The sequence below is a fragment of the Leopardus geoffroyi genome, chromosome D4 (assembly GCF_018350155.1).
Source record: "Leopardus geoffroyi isolate Oge1 chromosome D4, O.geoffroyi_Oge1_pat1.0, whole genome shotgun sequence".
Lineage (NCBI taxonomy): Eukaryota > Metazoa > Chordata > Mammalia > Carnivora > Felidae > Leopardus > Leopardus geoffroyi.
In genome coordinates, this window is record NC_059342.1 from 36,179,759 (window position 1) to 36,201,057 (window position 21,299).

Consider the following 21,299-nt stretch of genomic DNA (forward strand, 5'->3'; position numbering starts at 1 on the left):
CGGGGTGCATGGGTGGCTCAATTGGTTGGGTGTCCGACTTCGGCTCAAGTCATGATTTCACAGTCCATGAGTTCGAGCTCCATGTCAGGCTCTGTGCTGACAGTTCAGAGCCTGGAGCCTGCTTTAGATTCTGGGCCTCCCTCTCTCTCTCTCTGCCCTTCCCCTGCTCACGCTTGCTCTCTCTCTCTCTCTCTCAAAAATAAACATTAAAAATTTTTTAAAGAAAATCGGTCATATATTATCTAAAGATTTTTTTTAGATTATTAGTATCAAAGCTACATTAGAACATACATACTCTTTCTCCTTTTGATCTGCAACATTCTCTTCAAGACAGGCTTCAGGTTATATGATGTATGCCCCAAACCTAGAAGGTACACCCAAATTCTTAAGATTGATGACAGTAACTACAGTAACTACATACATGCCTGACTCAACAGATGTTACAGTAGCATCTCCAGTAACAAAGAACTGGAGCTCAGCCAAGCTGTGAGCAGCAAAGCCTGTGCCTATGGGGGCTGGGCTATAGTAAGAAACCCACATAGTTCCAGTATGGTAAGCCAAAAGAGGCTGACCACTTTGGAGCTGGCAGGGGAAACACAACATAAAATTTTGCTAGAGATCATTACTTTGTATGGCAGACACTGGCTGCTGCTGGGAAGCAAGAGAAACTGATCAATTTGTTGTGCAGAAGTAATATAGTAGGTGGTTCATCTTGAGCAAAGCCACAAAAAGAAAGTGGTCCCTCAAAAGTTGGCATTCTATTTACGCCATTGGCTGGAAAGAATACTCAAGATACTCTGAAATAAGATTCAAATTTAGTGTCTGAAGGACGCTTTCATATAACATTACAAAATTTGAGACAGCCTCTTCAAGAGGAAAAATGCAGTTATAAATCTCCATTATCATTACCATCATTTTCATCATAAGCCATGTAAATTACTCAATTTTTAAGCTCAGTATTTATACAGCTTTATTACAGACTATTGGTGGGGGTGGAAAGAAGGCAAGGAACAAAGTTAAAAAGGCTGTTTGCAGTCTAGGTAATAAAAGTCACCTATGTTACACCAAGATTTTTTTTTTTAACATTTTACTTCTTTCAGTAAAGAATCTTTTAATGTTTTACGCATGATCAGATTTGCATTTTGAAAAGAAATCATTCGGGGGCAGAGAAAAGAACAGAGATGAGGTAGAGGTAGGGAAACAGGAAGTAACCATGTAGGTAAGATTTGTTCTATGGGCTAAATGTTTGTGTCTTCCCCAAATTTGTACGTTGAAACCTATTGGATGGCAACTAGAGGTGGGAATGTTAGGAGGTGATTAGACAATGGGGGTGGAACCCTCATTCATGGTATTTGTGCTTTTATAAAGAAATGGCAAAGAAGTCCCTTGTTCCTTCCCCTATGTGATAACACAGCAAAAAGAAGATTGTAAATGAACCAGGAAAAGAACTCTCACTAGATACAAAATCTGCCACCACCTTGATCTTGGATGTTCCAGGCTCTAGAACAGTGAGAAATAAATTTCCGTTGTTTCTAAACTGGGTAGTCTATGGTACTTTTGTTACAGCAGACCAAATGGATTACAACAATTTGGTAAAACAATGAAGCAAAATTATGGCCAAGGGAAAGATTTGATAATTAGCAATAATAATAATAATAATAATAATAATAATAATAAAAGGTGGATATGACAGAGCTTAGTCGCTGACAGGTATCATTTAACAACAGGACTCCTACAGAGCTAAATGTGGACACTGCCACAAATTTGATGAGGTAATCTAGACTTCTAAAAAAATTTATTCTCTTGAAGCTGCAAATTTTGCTTATTTTAGCTAATTACCAGTACTTATTACATCTGTTTGCCTGTGGAGACCAATCCAACATATCTTGCTCTACTCACATCATTAGTCCAAATTAAATGGTGTATAATGAGTATATTATATTTCAAGAATAATCAGGACACCTGTTTAAAAACACTTTGAACCTAAAGATTATGTCTTCTTTCTTTGTAAACTGCAAAGAAATAAAAAGATATTATTGCCAATGTGTTAAAAAAACATTTCCAGGCTTCTTTGTTTCTCATCCTGACCATTATTCCTCCTATAAGCATGTCAGTGACAGGAGGCCAAAACCTAGCTTGTAACAAGTAGTTTAGCAGTTCTGTGAAAGTCTCCAGTGGACAAGTTTGTATCATCAAACTGCCCAGGCTGGCATCTTTTCCACTGCTCAATTCTCATTTACAACCGAAAATTCACTGAATTTTCTCAGCAAATAATCAGAACACATGAAGGAAGAAAGACCTTAGGAAGACCTTAGGGGGTTAAAAGATAATCCAATTACCCTGTTCACTAAGAGTTTTGTATCTTTCACACCTGAAAGGAAGAGGTTTCAGCCTCTTGAAACATGAGTCGTGAAACAACTTTAACTTTCTATTCTTGGTATTACATATTATTCCAATGTAGGAAAAAAGGAATTTTTTGCCATCTTGTGGTATTAAATAAAATTATAACCTGACAAATGCATACCCAACGCATAAGAAGTGTTGATTTATAAGCTGAGAAAGCAAAGCTAATGTTTTATTTTGTTTGATTTTTAAAACGTCACACAACATTTCTGATAATTTTACAGAACTTCAAAGATATTTCTCATGTCCTTTCAAAATTAGGGCACCAGATTTCCATCAATATGCATTCAGCATTTCTCATGTATTAGAAAGCCAATAAACATTTGCCAAGGATCATCGTGTTCAAGCTTTCTTCAATTTAGTTAATGTAGAGGTAACCATTTAACTTCTCCACTGTTACAATCTGAAGACTAACTCATAATTTATGTCGTAACTCATATTCCTTCTATTTATTTTTCAGTTTTAGGTAGGCAGTCATACTAAAATTTGAGAAACATGATCAATATACTAGAAAAAAATAAGCAAATAAAAGTAGTTTACTATTACAATAAAATTAAATTTCAACAAAGTTAACACAATACCATGCCATGGTATATAAAACACCCAGAGGCATATATAGTAAGAATTCACACAAATGAGTGTAATTAAGATGACTCTTACAGGACCAATTTTTGGCTTAGCTCTTATTACTTATTTATTTAGTGCTTATGATCAGTATCCCTTATGTTTTACTCTGCATTAGTTAATTATGCCAGTGTCATTTCTATATCATGGGAAATATGTGTCAAAATACTCTGAATAATATTCACTGGCAGATAGGGCCCTCTTGACCCTGAACTTAATGCCACAGTGCATCCTAAGGTCATCTTCCCTGCCTGTGCATTTCTATTCTGCTACGCCTTTCACATAGCAGAAAGTGACTCAAACATCTTGGTTTACTCTTGAAAAGTACGGCTCTTGGCCACCAGTCACATGTGCAGCAAGGTGTGTAAAAGAGCCGCTGCAGCGTAAAATTGTGGCCAAGAAGTTACATGGGCCTGAGTGGTGGGAACCACCTCCACCAATCTACTCCTGGGAAGGGCCCTGAGGTTTGGAGGGGTACACCAGGGAAAAGAAAAAAGCACATCAGGTTCTCTTTCTATCAGATCAAAAATTTCCAAGGAAGAAAAGGAATACACTGCAAAGCACTGGTGCCATGATTACCCATTGACTTTGGGAACAGCTATTTGGAGACAGTTTCCCTCAATGTATTTCATCCCTGCTTGTTTCCCCTCAAGAACATTTTCACGATATTCTATTCATCTATGTTATTTACTTATAATAATTTGTGTTTACTACATTTGACAAGAACTGTATTATACAAGCAGAACTAGCATCCCTCCCTTTTTCCACTTTTGATCTACAGAACCTATGCAACTATGGAATTCCTTTCATATACTAATTTAATTCTGGGAAAACATATAAACCAATGTGCCAAAATGTCCTTATCACAAAGTGGCTTAAAATGTGGGGTCTGCAGGCAGAGGACACAGGTGCTGCACTTGATATGCTACCTTGGGCAAGTTTACTTAGCTTCTATGTACTTTAGTTTCCTCATCTGTGAATTAAACATAATAATGGTGCCAACTTCATAGCGCTGATGTGGGAATAAACGAGTTAATGCATGTAAAGCATTTTATTTTTTTTTTTTTTTTTTTTTTTTTTTTAATTTTTTTTTTTTCAACGTTTATTTATTTTTGGGACAGCGAGAGACAGAGCATGAACGGGGGAGGGGCAGAGAGAGAGGGAGACACAGAATCGGAAACAGGCTCCAGGCTCTGAGCCATCAGCCCAGAGCCTGACGCGGGGCTCGAACTCACGGACCGCGATATCGTGACCTGGCTGAAGTCGGACGCTTAACCGACTGCGCCACCCAGGCGCCCCAATGTAAAGCATTTTAAATAGTGATTGGCATATATTAAACTCAATAAATGTTAGAAAGTATAATTACCTCCATCTGAATTGTTTTTCAGAGCTCATAAGAAGATACTGTGGCATTCTAAAAACTCAAGAGAAAAAATAAGACCCTGAGGCCATCTCTGATTAGGAAAAAGAAAAACTGCTTCCTTCTTTTAGTGCCATCATAAGAAGTGATGGACTATTTATGAAATGTGGATTGTTATATCGATGAGAGGGAGGACTGAGTTGTAAAGCAAATGTACAATGCAAACAATGGCATAATCTATTTGAAAATCCTAACCACATACACCTTTATATTCTCATGTGCCCAACAGGGTCATCCCTGTGAAACTACTACACTGGGTTCCCATTAAGGACAAAGGACATGGGCATAAAAGGGAAACTTGGCAACAGAAACAGAAATGAGAGAAATAAGAAATAAGAGAATAAGAAATAAGAGAGAAAAGAAGCCATGATCTCTTCTGACCTAGCCTCCAAAACTGATTGATCTCCAGGTTCAGCCTACATAAGATTTCACACTAAATCATTCTAGGATACGGCCTGCAATCCCTTTCTCTGAAAAAAGTGTGTGTATGTGTGTGTATGTGCACTATATATAACATGCATACTGTTACATATATTACAATTAGAATAATTCTTAAGATGTACTGCTTCAACAAGCCAGTAATTATCATCATGTTTTAGCAAACATGCAATTTATGTTATTAAGTCCTGGCAAGTTCCCACAATGGAAGGGGTACACAGGAAAGTAGGAAGGTTTCAAGCCCCTAAAAAACAACAGGAAGGCACACCTTCCTGAGGGGGAGGGAAATGGGACACTGAAGTGCTGAATCCAATCCCTGAGGGCACACAATTCCACCGCAAGAAAGCCCTATTGTCTTCAACCACACAGGTATAAATGATGAGGATAAGCCATGTCTTACAGAGCTAACCACATATGTATCCTAGGGGAAAACAAATGGATAGCATGTGTGACACAAAATGAACACATCCATTCAGAGGAGAAGCCACCGGACATCCTTACATGCTAAAATTACAAGCCATGGTCCGTTGAAGTAAATACCACGAATAAATATTAATTAAGAACTAATTGAGTATATTATATAATGTAAAAAAACAAATGATGGGGAAATGTTTCCTCTCTTTGTGATATACATGGTCTACCATTAAAATTTAGAAATATAAAAGAGCCTTTGAGAGTGAAAGAATATGTTATATTGGCACTGTGTTTCAAATGTTCCTGCTGAATAGCACCACCAGTGAAACCTTGTTAATGGTTTTAGAGGGAATAAAAAGGGAAGCTCTTTAAAATTAAGTCAAAAGTGTTTCCATTACTTATTCTAGAGAAATCAAAAGGTGAATTCAGGATAATTTTTTAAACTCCAAATATACATAACAATCCAAGTAAGCTTCTAAAAATTTAAATTACACTTTTGTCTTCCTCTTTGGTTATCTGATCCAAAGTACATATTATAAGGCCTTTTATGAAATAACACACACATCACAATGTACAGGCAGAATTTCTTCTCTTTTCTCTGTTCTCTTTCCTGAAGAAACCAAGGCACTTCTGTGATGCTTTGGATATAGCTGGAATAGCAACCTGAGCCTTGATTGTAATTTGTGTTGTAGCCTATGAATTTGGAAATATAAGGCACTGATACACAGATTGTGAACTGCTACGGTTGGTCAGGAGATTTACTGGGGTTTCCCACATCTTATAGATATGAGGATGGCATGATGATATGTTTATCATGCCTACTGCTTCTTTCGAACTTTGGAGAGCGGGGCACCTGAAGAATTAGCATTGGGGTAACAGTGTTTTGAAGATGATGAAGGGTTCAATTAATTCCAGTGGAATACTGCATAGCCTGCAGGTGCTAAATAAGCAACAAGAATTCCATCCAGCTTCTATAAAAGCTGCCTCTGTCTCAGGATGACAGTGAATGCAAGGGGGGAAATGGCAAAAGAAAGCATGTACCTGGAAATTTTTAAACAGAGAGATTCTTCGGGCAATTCTATTTTCTCTATGGAAACAAAAAAAATCTTAATAATGGGAAACATTTCATAAAATACAGGATGATCACAGTTTAGGCAGCTTTAAATTCCTAGCTTTTGAGTGTTGTACACAACACTGCCTGGTACATAGGAGATTGAATAAATATATGGGGACCAGATACTATGTTACATCCTCTTAATTACTGATTCTGACTTGAAAATGCATGTAAGTTAGGGAACAGAAAGCGAACATAACTCCTAGGGGTAGATGATATGACTATGGTACCTCAATTAATGTCTTGTCCTTGATTTCTGTAGCAAAATCAAAGGAGGAAATAATGCAGATCATGCATGAACTGATAAACTGACTTTCTTAGTGGTTCCAGATGATCTAAAGCTGCGATAACAAAAAACTGAGACTATGGCACAGTTTATTATGAGCCAGATTCCTTCTTAATTTGATGATCTTTTGCCCAAAAGTAAAAAGTCATATTTCTGATTTTGAAATCCATTTATGGGAAAAATAAAAAGTGAAAGAATACCACCTTCAGGGCAAGATTAACAAGTCTCTCCTTTCTCCATCCTCTCCCCTCTTCATTCTTTATTCTACTTCCAAGTAGAATTTCTGAACTGAACCATAAAGATTCTAGGTCACTGTACTGGGTCACCATTCTAGGGATACAAGCTTGTATGAGTATTTTTCCAGCTACCTAAATAAATGTCTTAGACAAGTAACCTAGACCTGTTTATTTAAAAACAGGAAGCATTCTATTTCCCTTGCTTACTTTTTTCTGGTTCTATATTCTAAATTAACCTTCCTTGGAACTGGACGGGCTATGTTGTAGGCCCTTGTCCTAAGCCACCCAGCTCCGTCTAACCAAAGGAATAGGAGTATATCCTGGAATACAAATCCCATAGCACATGTGATCAGCAAATAAGCAAATAAGCAGTAAAAAGGAGTATGTGCACACAGACTTGCCTGGCTTTGACTCTCCTGTAGCCGCAGAAGGGGCCACCTTTCTAATACAAATCACACTTGAGAAATATAACTTTGGATTGTTTTTAAAAGTATAATTCAAAGCATTCCCAATAGGATGAATGCATTACTAGACTTGTATAGCTGATTACTAACATAATTGCATGCTTAAAAAGGGATTTTTATAAAATTCACTAATTCTGTGTTGAACTGTAATACTTTTATGGTTCCCTTTACAAAGTAAATAAAATATGCAGCAAATTATAACAATGTAACCTAGTTAAAATACATACATCTCATTTAATTTGAGATTAATGATGAAAAGTTTTAAGTAACTAACCATGTCATAAACAATTTAATATTTTTTTTTTCCTTTCCTTTTTTAGTACCTAATGTAAGTACATATCCTGGTAAGTAAAGTCTGTAATAATGGAAAAGAATAGCAATTATGCTCCCTGCAATTCTATAACCTTAACCTTAAGAATAATGTGGTATTTAGAAAATATATGGATTTATTAAACGAGGCAAGGCCTTGGCAATATGGTACACTGTTGAACTTTCATTTGATTTAAGGCTCAGAGAGCAATTTGATATATCACACCCTAACGTACGTTATCTCTCTTTGACTATTCAATTATCACACATACGCCTCTAAAATTTTAAGTGCACCATTTTCACTCAGTTCAGTCTTGAACAGGTATGCTTAAACACACACACACACACACACACACACACACACACACACACATGGACACGCACAGCAGCAAACACACAAAATGTAAAACAAATAAGCTCTCTATAATTAACCAGCTATATCTTGCATTCAGAAATAAATTTCAAATACAGCATTATTTCCCAGGCTCCAATGATTTAAAATATAAAATGTTTCATAGAGCTATAGTTCCACTTGCTACCACCCATATATTTATATCAGAATGGAAAGATTCGGCACACTGATTTTCTTAGAGGGGAAAATCTTTTCAATTTCTTCAATTATATTGATGAGAGGAAAACGCAACACTTGTGATTCTACAATCACATTAAATGTTCACCTAGTAGGCAATCTTGGTTTTCTGTAAGAAATTAACATTGTGTTCTTTCTCTGTGTTCATTTTCTATGAACAGAAGCTTTGTCAGTATAAAATCTTTTTAGATAAATGTATCTTACATCAACAATGGAATTATTTTACTGATTGATTTTCTTGAAAATTTACTAACAGTTATATAAATTATTGTCTATGTGTTTACTTGTCAATGAATCATCTTAGCTACTACTGCTTTGTGATGTAAAACCTCTCTGTGAACTTGGGAAATGCATGTCAACTTTATAGTTCTTAACTTCTGAAGCTTTTAGTTTTCTCTTTTAAATACAGGGGCTGAAATAAATTTTTATATGGTAACTTCAGCTGTGACAGTCTATAAGATATATTTTACGTGGAAAAAAAACGAGTTTACTTAAATTGTGTTTATATATCTAAACATGACACTGTAAAATAAAATATATAGAGAAACTGAGAGGAGAAAAAAGGAAGTCAAAAGACTCTAAACAGCTTCTTTTATTTTCATGTTCTCATACCGTTTTGGTATTAAATAGAGTAACAAATCCGAATATATTTACTTATACATTTTTTCAATAGCAAGAGGTAGGATGGTTTAGAGGGATTTTAATCCACCCCTTCCTTCCATCATCTCCATCCTCCTCCTCCAAATAAGCATTTAATCCCATAGCAACAGGATCTAGTCACCTCCAACATGGCTTGGGAACAATTTCCTTAGCTCTTCTCCAAACAGGACAGCTACCACACTCCTGTATGGGATCTCGAGGTGCCACAGTGTAATCTAACAATTTGCTAAATGCTACTATCAATTAATTATTTTACTAATTATATTACCTTGTTCCATGAGATTTTGGAATTTAAATTATCTCAAATTGTAGGTCAATTTCTCTACTGGACAGAGGAGAAAATCCAGGTACAGAGAGGTCAACTTACCTCCCTGGGGTCACACTGCTAATTACAGCTGAGAGGAAATCCCAAAAGCTTTGATTCTACCATCACATTAAGTGTTCACCTAGTAGGCAATGTTCATTTTTTGGTCCTTCATTCATTTTCTTTTATTCAACATATTTTTAAAGAGTTTGAAAAGACATATGGCGAGTTAAAGTTAACTTCCACATTGATTCTACCAGTGGAAATTCATTTATTCTTTATGGATGCCAAATTGCTTTTGAACAGCCTGATGAAAACCCAGTGAACTGACAGTAGTGATAAAAAAAATGCACAAATATACAAGGAGATAAATTCAAATGGCACTCAACTGGATACAAAATCCTACTCATCCAATTTTCACTAAAACTCTTAAATTAGAATTATCAAATATATATTATCACATCATTTGCATTGTTAACGTGTATTAAATTCAGTTTACGTGTAACTCCAAAAAATACTACTGAAATTAAGTTATTTTCTCCAAACAGAGGAATCTTAAAATAGAGTTATTTGTTATTGTAAATGTAGAGATAGAGACATTTTGATATATTCAATTAGACAGTTTTGAAAATCATTTTTTAAGAAATTTCTAAAAAGAGAAAACATTGGGTACGTAAATTTAAAATGTGTACTATGCAGTTCAGGTCACCTGTTCTCAAATCACCACATAAAATCCATCCATTTCCCACCTTCACCTATAATTCAGTCTTAGAAATGCAAAGATATTGAAAGTTAATCAATGATACATCTTCAACTGCAAAACAATCTACACCAGTGGTAACATAACAATTGTCATGTACACTATTAGCCATTTCCAAGAGTATCTAGCTAATAATTTTATATAATCAGCAATATCTTAACTTTTCTCTTACACTTAGTAGTACTAAAGAAAAATGTCCTTTGCACTTGAAGTTTGCATCCGCACCCAACTAGTAATAGACAGGAGAGAAAGAATGTCATTCCATAGTGGAAAAGCAAAATTTTTAATAGTCCAGCCTTTTGGTATTCCATCTAATTAACAATATTTTACTTTCTAAATTAAATGTTTTAAGGAAACGGCAATCATATCCAAAGCGTTCTATAAAATATAAGATCATGTGATCCACACAATCATCTTTAGGTCATACAGTTATAGGACTAGACCTATAAATTCTATGTTAATATCAAAAGAAAAGAAAAGTATGTTTGCCTTTACCAACTGCAACTGTAAGCAAATACAGGTATACAGCACTTTATTAGAACTCCTTTAGTAAGCACACGTTAGAGGAATTAATCATTCATTCCCTGCAGACTGCTTATGTATTTCATAGGGCCATTATCTGATCTGAATAACAAGAACAATTGCATAATAAAACACATTACTGCTGACATTAGCAACTTTCTTTTTTCAACTTGAAAGTTGCAACCACCTCTGTATTACACAGACAGCTGGTGGCAAAAACAAAACAAAACAAAACAAACAAAAAACAACCTGACAATTTAATCACCCCATCCAGTTTTGACTTCTTTTTTTGAAAGTGATCAAATATAGTATGTGCAAGCTTAACGAGAAATGGTTTTAATTCAGGCTATCTTTCTTAGCACTATAACATAATTATAACACATGCAGGATAATGTTCATGTTAATTGTACATCTTTGCTTTCAGCAATTTGAACAGGATCAACAATTCTGTCATGTCTTTTCTACATTTTCTGTGGAAAATGAGTCCTATAGTAATATATGGAATAATATATTTGAACCACTCTTAAAATTGGCTACTTCAGTATAATCTTCCCTTCTATTTTTCAATAATTGTTTTTTTTTCCAAATATTAGATATCCTTTCAGATATTTGAGGTCACAAGTAAGTAGAGGTCATATGCTCTCCCAATCTGATCAACCAAGGGTTTCATTTTAAATTATTTAAATTCATTTTAAACCAATCTCAGAAATGGCAGCTGAGAACAGCAATACCTCTAAGAAAACCCATTTGGATACACAATAAAGTAAAATATAAGAAACAATGACATATCTTTCCCAAATGATTCCCATATATTATAACTTCATTACAATAAATTCATCAACTGCCCTACTGTTATTTCATTATCCAAAAAACTTATGTCCCAAGATATTCAGAGCTTTTGACATTGAATATCCATGACAACTCTAAAACATCTTTCCCTTTTTTGAACCATTGTACGTTAGTTTACTCTTACTTCTGTTTAAATCAATGCCAAGTGAATATTGCCACTTTTATATATTCATTCGAGTAAATATAAAGATAACATTTTTTTTCACTTTACCATTATCGGCAATTAAATATAAGAGGGCCCTTAGGTATTATTTGATGGTAAGGTGTTCTGCTGGAAAAAAAAATGCGTGAGATAAGTGGCTTTAATTTTCAGTCTGGTTCATAACTCTGAAAGACATCTGATTTTAAAAGTGTGCTTTACACTGAGGAAAAAAAATTGAAAGTTAAAGATAAAACAAACTTTTTAAATCCCTATTCTACACTAGTCAGTATGAATGCTATTATGTCAGAGAAGTTTGACTTTGTTAAAAATCTGCTCTGTTGTATCTAAATTGCAATTCCTACTGTATCTACTGTATATGTAACAATGCAAGAAGAATTAGATTCCCAGTCCATTTGGCAGTAATAAAGGAAAAAATGCTGAAATGTTATTGATTCTCTCCCTCTTGTGCAAAACAAACTGACTCAACTATATTTTTCCTGACATAACACAAAGGTTTTATTTAGATATTACAAAATTTTGGCAAGTATTAGACTGTATATCTTCATTTCTTTTTAAATATACCATTAACCCCTTCACAGAGACAGGAAGGGTGTCCTACTTGTTTTTACAGAAATGCTGCAGCTACTGACATGGTGATGTTAGCCCCAAGAGGAATACTGCCTGCAAAAGTTTTTGATGCAGAGATATTCAGCCCTAGGAGACACCTTAAGCCTGTCACTGGCTGCTGAGCCTCTGTCACAGTTTATAACCTGCTGTGTCAAAGTCACAGCCTCAGCTCCTGCCTTCTCCAAAGCATTTTTCACATTCCCTCTCCAAATTAATTTCATCCAAATTATCCTAACTAGCCTAGTTCCCAGGGTTTTCTTCCACATCTCATCTACCTACAAGCATTAGAAACCTCAACAGGATTTTCTCCTGGTCTTTCAGACCATCTTTGTTAACTTTCCCTTGACCCAATTCTTGGCAAGCTGTCTCCAGAACCAAAGATAAAGCAAGCAACCAGGTGAAGTCACAGGAGGAGGGGAGTTGGTGTGGATTAAGGCTGATGTGGAAGGCAGCAAGACAAGTGAACCAGCAGGCTGAAATTCTCCAGCTTTTTCGAGGTAACCATCCTTAAATCTTAGAACCAACCAACGTTTCACCAAGCGAGGTTTCCAACAGCCCTTGAACAATAAACGTTTAAAAATCACATCCCCAGGAAGGTTCCCCACGCTGAAGTCTTCTCAAGGCTCTTTCAAAAAATAAATAAGTAAATAAATAAATAAATAAATAAATAAAAAGCTTAGCAAACCACTCCTCAATTAAGAACTACTCAAGTTATATAAGGCAACTTCTTCCCCGGTAAAACGAACTGTCCACACCATTTGAAGGGAGAGCATTCAGCATACGCCTCACTTTGGAGAAAAGAAACACAGAAGCACAGTTTACTTACTAAAGCAGCCGCTCCAGTCCTCCTTGGAAACCCTGAGGAGTCTTCTCTTTTCTTTCCTACCAGTCAAATAAAGAATTGTCTTCCTATTCCACACAGGCCCGGAATAAACTGCAAGAAAGGACAGCACGCGCACAGCAGCCCGTCGGGCTTTGGCTTGGGTAGGGTGCTTCGGGTGCTGTCTGTTTCAAAAGTGGGATCTTCTTTTCCGGAGGGAGGGGGCAACGGCCGAAGAAAATAAAGGGCGCTCCGAAAGCTAGCTTGGGTCCTGCAAATTATTCGGAAGGCAAAGTACCTGCACTCTCCCCGCCGAGGCTGCCTGTCAGCGGCGCGCGAGGGGAGGAGGCTGAGGAGGAGGAGGAGCGGCGGGAGGGCTCGGGCTGGGAGGGGAGCGCGCGCGGGCTGGCTGGGGGGGAGGAGGCCGCTGGGCGGGCGGCCGAGCAGCCGCCGAGACCGCGAGGAGGCGAGCGGCCGTCAGGGCGAGGCGCTGCCCCACGCGCTCGGGCCGCCGGCTGCGGGCGCGGGCGCGGGCGCGGCGGGGCGGGGAGCAGAGGCGGCGAGCATCTCCCGGCCGCTCCCGCACTCGCTCGCTGGCTCGCGCTCCCCCTTCCTCGCGCTCGCACACACAGGCACACACCCCACGTCTCCAGCAGCAGCCGCTCGGCCGCACGCACTCACCTGCATTTCCTTAACGAGCCACTTGATGGCTGCCAGCGGCGCTGGCCCGGCTCCGGCTCCGGCGGGCGGGAGCCGGGGCGGGGAGGACGTGGCGCGGGATGTTCCGAGCGCCGGCCCGGGTGGCGGCGGCGGCGGCGGCGGCGGCGGCGGTGCGGGCGCGCGAGCCAGGGCGGGAGGAGGGGAAACCGGGCGGCGACCCCGAGCTGCCCGGGCGCGACCCGGAGGCCGTGGCATGACCCCGGGGCTCCGGGATCTAGCGGTCCGCGCGGGGAGAGGGAGGCTCTACCGGACCACTAGAGCCACAGAGGACTTGTCCAGGTGTAGATCCCGGTTGCGCGTCTTCAGGTGTTTGCGTGCTTTCGGTTACTTTATTATTATTATTATTATTATTATTATTATTATTAATTTTATTAGTATTATTATATTTTGATTGGTTGGTTGCATTTTCGGAGCTAAGCTGGCGGCAAGGGTCAGGGGTGGCGAGGTTAAAATGCAAGGGACACAGTTTTAGTTTGCAATACGCTGGTTGCTTAAGAAGAGTCCACTTTAGTGAGGAGTAGGAAAGGAGCAGAGGCTGCGTGGTGCAGGGCGCTCTGCGTCTCACATACTGGATGTAGTTTTCAGTTGGGGTGTTTGGCAGCGTTGGCTGGACTTGAGACAGACATAGGGCTCTGCCAAGGCTGTAGGTGAGAAGGGAAAACCTGTAAAAGAGTTGCTGGAAACTAGCCTTGCTTCTCAGGCGGGGACGTGGACATGCATGGAGGTAGGGGGGATTGTTTCACTACCTGCATAGTAGAATGACCAACGTCTCTGAGGTGGTGTATCGCAGACTCAGCAAACAAGGGACGAGTAACTTAAACCCCCTGAGCAGAGCTAGAAAAGAGTACTGGAGCTGGGGAGGAAGGTGGGCAGGGTGGAAGACACGTAACAGAAAGGTCCTATAATTTTACCATCGTTTGTGTCTGATCAAAGCATGCAGCTGTGGCAAGGAACGCTATCGTCTCTTGCTAAAGAAAGAGCAGTGTCACCACGTTAGTGCTTCAAAAAAAAAAAAAACAAAACAAAACAAAACAAAATTATCCTGTTTATAACAATGCAACAGAAAGCCTTCTAAGTACCCTCTGGACAAAGGTGCCCTAAGCGCTGTGGCCAAAAAGGAAAAGGCAGCGAGCCATCTACTTTCCTTCTGTGTCCGTGGTCTAATCGCAGAAATGTCACTTTCTCCCAAAGAGAAATAAAGCTTAATCAGTACATGTGACATTTTCCTCTGGGTCCTTTCACCTCTTTTCTTTTCATGCCTGCTTCATTGCCTGCCATGTCCCTTTGCTCTTCAGGAGTGACCCTTCTTGTGAACCCATCTCCTGCCAGGCTACCTGCTCTGCCTCCTTAAACCCACTGAGCTCACTCATCCAAGAAGGTTCACAATCATTATCACTTAAAGCTGTTCTTGGAAACGATAGCATATAAAGCAAAAACCTTTCTTCCATGTGTGCAAGTGTGTGCGCATGTGTATGTCTGTCTTTATAATTATGCAAAGCACCTGCCCCCTTATGGTGTGGTCTGTGCGAGATGATGACTAACTCATTCTCTCTCCTGGTCTCCCCTTCTCTCCCTCCCTGCTTCCCCTTCTGCAAATACATACCACTCCCTCCTGTCTCAGTTCCTTCCTGTCAGTGTTCAATAATGGTTTTACATGAACTTTCTGTTTGAAAGCCTCTGACTACCAAGAGCGAGTTGGAGCGGGTTTGTAGCAGGGATGCCAGAACTCAATGCTGCTGCTATGTTTCCTGTCATCACTCACTCATTACATACAATACTGTACTTAATGCCAAGTGGCAACAGAAATGATTTCCTCTTCTGCTGTCCGTAATAATATACTTGCCCTCCCCCGGAAACACATATAATTAATAATAAAAGAAATAATGCATCTTGATACCATGGGAGGGGCAGATGGATGCTGATGTGGTGGTGTTAGTAACCTTTTCTGATAGTGTTGCTGCAAAGACAATGTGACCACTTTTCCCTTTCTGCTGCTTCTGGTGGGTTAAGCAAAGCATTTGGCCCTTTGACTGTGTTCCCTTTTCCATCTTTCCCTTGACAATAGTTTGTGTATTTTAAATAAAGATTTCATTCTGCCAACCCACAGGAAGCTTTTAACAAGAGGCAGCTGAGCGTGTCGATATCTTATATCTTTTTACTGCTGTATGGGGGTGTTCAGCAACTTGAAACTCATCTCAACTTCAGCTCAAAGCTGACATCTCACAGAGACAATGCTCCGTGGGGCCGAGTTCCTCTTTCTACTATACAGCTATACTTTGGTGCCCTCTAGAAGAACACAGGGTAATTTAAACAATGGAAGAGTAAGGGTTATATTCAACCCCTTTCCTGCTGCATCCCTCCCTGCTTAATAACACAAGTGTTAATTGTTAGTAGTTTCTTGTAGGGATTTTATTAGTGATTCATAACAGTTGGACTGAGGTATCTTTTCTGAGGATGACTGCAAGGTTAAAAAAGTTCTCATTATCTAACTACGTATCCACTTCCTGAATATTGCGGTTTATTTTTCCTTATTAAATGAAAAGGCACCTTTAACTATCCCCTTTAGTTATCATTCTATATTTATTTTTAAAAGGCAGCACTACTTGTTTAAATTGGTCATCATCAGTGAACCATGTGTTTAAAACAACCGTGATAAATGTGAAATAGAAATAAAAAAGGGAAAGTGGGATAGGACAAGAAATTTCATCAGCCATCTGAGATTAGTCCCTTTTGAAGGTCCCTTTATTTTGCCACCTTACTTCATTCACCAAAACTTTGCTTAGCTTTGTTATATTTAAACATAGAATTGATTTTAACAACCTACACTTTACATTTGTATTTTGGGTTTTTGAGGAAGTCAAGTCCTTTCGTTCATGTCTCAGTTGTGAAATTAGACTTAACAGTGCTCCAGTAGACATCTCCACAGCAATAACTTCCTGTTCTAATATGTCTTTTAAACACATTAATAGCATCGTGGGAAAACTTCCTAATTATACAGGACTCCATAATGTGGAATTAAAACTAAGGGAGAATAAATAGAAAACAGGGTAATAACGGAGTTACGAGGAGCAAGTAACCTGTTATGAAGGAGACAACCATCAAAGGAGGTAACCCATGACCACCAGATTGGGGAGTTTGATTTGTCAGTAGTAATCTTTCTCTCTTTGCCACGTGTGGATTTTGTTTGTTTGTTTGTTTGTTTGTTTTGTTTTTCAGTCGCAGAAATTATATACACTTAATTTGTTCTCTTTCCTCCATCTTTCCTTCTAAAGTTATGCTGATTGGCAGAAAATGCAAGTAGAAACAATTTTATATTGAGAATAGAATAGGAAATCATGCACTTAATGAGTCTGACTGCTCATACTTATTTCATATGAAACAAGGATAATCCTTCACTCTTCAGGTTTTATTCTGCTCAATGAGGGCAGAGTTCTAATTGACTACATGAGTCTAATTTACCTAATTTCTTATAGATGCTTTGCTTCCAGGAAAGCTGCTTAGAAATCTTACAACATAATAAAAAAATATGACTGGATTGTACCCAATTTAGGGAGTCTTAATGAGTGAAGTTACATGTGTGATAATTGTGGATCAAGGTTTCAAGTTATTCCACTGAAATCTTAATGTGGCTAATCCTAAATTAAACAAAATCTAAATATTTTGGAAATGGAAATATGGATTTTGATATTTTACATAGTTTTTTTTTCACTGTACTAATCATTTTCTATTCCTCACCCCTCCTAAAACCTCAGAACCATCATTTACCCTTCTTTGTGCCCCAAGAATTAGCCTCTAAGAACTACAACCACCTGGTTTCCCTTGTCCTTTGACTTCTGTTGGGGTAGAGTCAATGAGAGGCAGTGGAGGGTGAGGCCATCCTTGCCCCTTTCAATCTGTAACTGAGCCCTTCCGTATTGTCTGGCAGTGGCTGCATTGCTCTGGGAATGCAGGCCAGGCACCACACTCCCTGTTCCCGCTCATATTTGCCACATCTTTACCTCTTGCCCCTTCAGCTTTCCACTGTGGCTATAGGATGGATGGATCCTCATCACCTCCCTTCACCTCGTCCTTCCTCCAGAAAGTCCCCTCATCTACATTCTCCCCAGATTCATTCCTGATCGTGCCTTCTGTTTCCCCCAGGTACTCTGACTGATCCATTTTTGTTATTTAAAGTATTAAAAGTTTACAAGAAATATTTTATTCAGTTGTTTCAAAGTTTAACATATCGTCCAATGTGTATAGAAGTGCCAAAACATCACCACTTCTCAAACTAAAAATAACTTTAACGCACTATAAGAAAGTATGTGATGATCTAGCTGATCTGTGTGGCTGTAATAACAATGTATTAATATTGCCCACAGAGATATCATTTCTCTGTGTATCGAATGAGCCAAATTCATCAAACTTGTACAACTCTCAGTTTTTCTTAAACATGCATCTCAGTGTTTTATAGCATCTTATTACAAAAATTAATAATAATAATACATGTTTTGAAGTTTAGTACTTATTATTCTTATAAAGCACATCATAGTTTGTAAGGTACTGTAATTTTCATCATTTTAAAACTAAAAAAATAAAAAAAAACAAATGAGTAAAGACGCCTATATGGATCCATTCTTCCAATTATTAAAAGAAACAGCCAATAATGATGATGTAAATCAGTGACCTAAGTTATCAGTGACAACCCAAAGAAACTGCCCATGCATATACTTTGGGAAGAGATCAATCAAACATGAATACAAAGAATGCAACCCACCAAGTTCTTTTAAGCAACCATTTAACAAATGTATATCATATAAATCAATGAGGATCAGAACAAGTGCTTTAATGACAAAGGTAAAATCTGAGAGAGAATATGTAATATAGTCCTATATTTTGGTCTAATTTTGACCTCAAAAAATAATAAAAAGGTATCTAATGCAAGATCTTATGTACACATCTCTACTACATTAAGGCATTGCAAATTTTGCTTCTTATGAATCCTAATTTTGTGTTTTCTTTTATAAATTGGGCATAAGCATGGTCACAACCATACATATGCACACATGTGCACATGCATATGTACGTACTATTATTAAGGTTTTCTTTTAAGTGTATTTATTTTGAGAGAGAGAGAGAGAGAGAATCCCTAGTGCTGACAGCACAGAGCCTGATGTGAGGCTGGATCTCATGGGTTCATGAGATCACCACCTGAGCCTAAATCAAGAGCCAGAAGCTTAACCAACTGAGCCACCCAGGGGCCCCTAATTTTCAGTTTTTAAAGTGACTTTTGTAACTTTATATTTCTATTTTAATCATTTTGCATATTTTATATGAAAAATCATTTTATGTGTTTCTCATATCTAATTATAACATAGAAAAATTGTATTATAAAAATAAACTTATGATTTTTTCAAGACAAATTATGTACAATTTGTTCTATTATCACAATTTTCCACATTTGCTACTTTTCCCTTTTGTACATTTGTTTTTATCTATTCATGTTTATTTACTTCCCACCCTTACCTATAACCTAAAGGACCAACGTAATATGTAGCTATGGAAGGCAATTCTATGTGTCATCTCTCTTTTATAACAAGGGGTCAACTTTCTGGAACCTTTTTAAGATTTCCCCCTGTTTTAGTGATGTACAATCTGTTTTCCAGGTAGTTATTCCTGACCTTTTGTTCATGTGTAATGATATTGTGGCAGCCAAAAATTATAGTAGCATTTATTTTTATCACAAATTTTATGTATATTTTCAACATATAAAATTGTAGATTTTAAAAATAGAAGCAAAAGGAAAAAATGTGACAACCATATCATATGGAACTCTGCTTTCTGGCATTCTATATTTTATGGGTGATAAGCAAATTAGAAGCGTATCTCCTTTTTATGGAAGGATATCTAAGGTAAGTCAAAGCAAGTCCATGTAAGTTTAAAATTAATTTCTCCATGTAATTATCAGTGTCATAACACAAGATAATTTGGTTACCAGTACCTTCACCTTTCTCCCCCTTTTACACTACTAAACCCAGCATGTGTGAAATGTTTATTTTTATATGACTAATGAGTGATAGAAGCACTGTTAATTTTAGGGAACTTTCATTTTCATCATAATATAAAAAATAATTTTAATGTAAAAGCAATTTAGCTATATGCATGTGTGTATGTATTAGGTAAATTTAGTTTTTTTGTTGTTTAAATTGCAAAGTGTGTGTTTGGTTTCATAAGCCCTCATTCAATACACTTAGTGAGAAAAAACATTTTCATGTTACATTTTTAAGCAAATTTCAGATGAGGCATTGAACAATCACCGCTACACTAAAAAGGGGAAAGAATCACAGACTTCTTTCAGGAAGTCTTCTAGAAAGGGTGATAAAATGATGTGCCTAGTGAGGAGTCACCTTTACAAGCTTGCTTCACTATTCCTACTATTAATCAGAATTCTCATCGGTTTCATCTAAGCTATAAAAACATGAACGTAATAGGGATCTAGATCATGAATATGGATGTGATGGGAAAGGATTTATTAAAGCTAGTGTGCTTCCCACTGAAATCTGTTTCTGCCAACAGGCCTCTCTCCGACACTCTTGCACACGTGGCCCCACATCCTCACTCAGGGTACAGGAGGTTAGACTTCCCTTGCCCAAATCCAGTTTTCATCCTGCCCTGCAAGGCCTTTGCTGCCTTGTTTGTCAGGCTTTTGTTAGGCAGAGACTCCAGAAATGGAAGAAATCTGGGAATGAAAAAACTCAGACCAACGATTTAAGGAAACAGACCGGAAAGATAAAATTTAAGGCAGTTATAAAATAAGAATCTACCAAGCGATTACAAAATGTGGAAAAGCTGGAAAGAAAAGAAAAACAGTAAGTTTTGTATAAATGTCACTGAGAGATATAAATCAGGACCTCCAAATACTACTTATAATTTTGAAGACTGGACTGCATTTTTAGTACCTTTTTGACTTTTTATTTCTTGGACACCTAACAGCTCTTACACCACACCATAAGGAGGCAGGAATTTTTTTTTTAATTTAAAACCATAGATACATGCACAAAATAAATGTTGTTTCCACCCAAATACAGGTTACATATTTTATAAATTGATTTTAGAATTTTAACTTATTTTTAAAAGGTACCATCATCATTTTTAATAAGGATAGAATGAATATACTTTTTCTGTATTAAGTGTATTGTTTTCCTAAATGATATCATAACATCAATGCATTACTTAAATTGAAGTTTTAATTAAATATTATTCAGATATTTAGTGACCACAATAATACTACTTGTTCTCAAAGAAAGTGTTCACATTATGAAATTAATAAAATACTAACAATAAAATATTTGCTTTAAAAATTTTTTTTTAACGTTTATTTGTTTTTGTGAGACAGAGAGAAACGCAGCGCAAGTAGGGGATGGGCAGAGAGAGAGGGAGACACAGAATCTGAAGCAGGCTCCAGGCTATGAACTGTTAGCACAGAGCCGGACATGGGGCTGGAAATCACGAACTGCAAGATCACGACCTGAGCCGAAGTCAGAGGCTTAAACAACTGAGCCACCAGGTGCCCCAAAATGTTTGCTATTTTAACATTGATTTATTTGACATAAATATCT

At 37.6% G+C, this 21,299-nt stretch overlaps 1 protein-coding gene across 44 annotated transcripts in view; it reads right to left on the bottom strand.

The window, feature by feature from the left end:
* The window catches only part of PTPRD (protein tyrosine phosphatase receptor type D), a 2,239,943-nt gene extending 2,226,368 nt beyond the window's left edge, over positions 1 to 13,575 (bottom strand). For 11 of the 44 annotated variants that reach the window (XM_045470186.1, XM_045470177.1, XM_045470175.1 and 8 more), the window contains exon 1: positions 12,988 to 13,574. The gene's annotated coding sequence lies outside the window, so the exon portion shown is untranslated. Of the gene's footprint in view, positions 1 to 12,987 lie in introns of all 44 variants that reach the window. The other 33 variants (XM_045470157.1, XM_045470168.1, XM_045470171.1 and 30 more) reach the window with 8 other exon arrangements.
* Between the last annotated feature and the right edge of the window lie 7,724 nt (positions 13,576 to 21,299).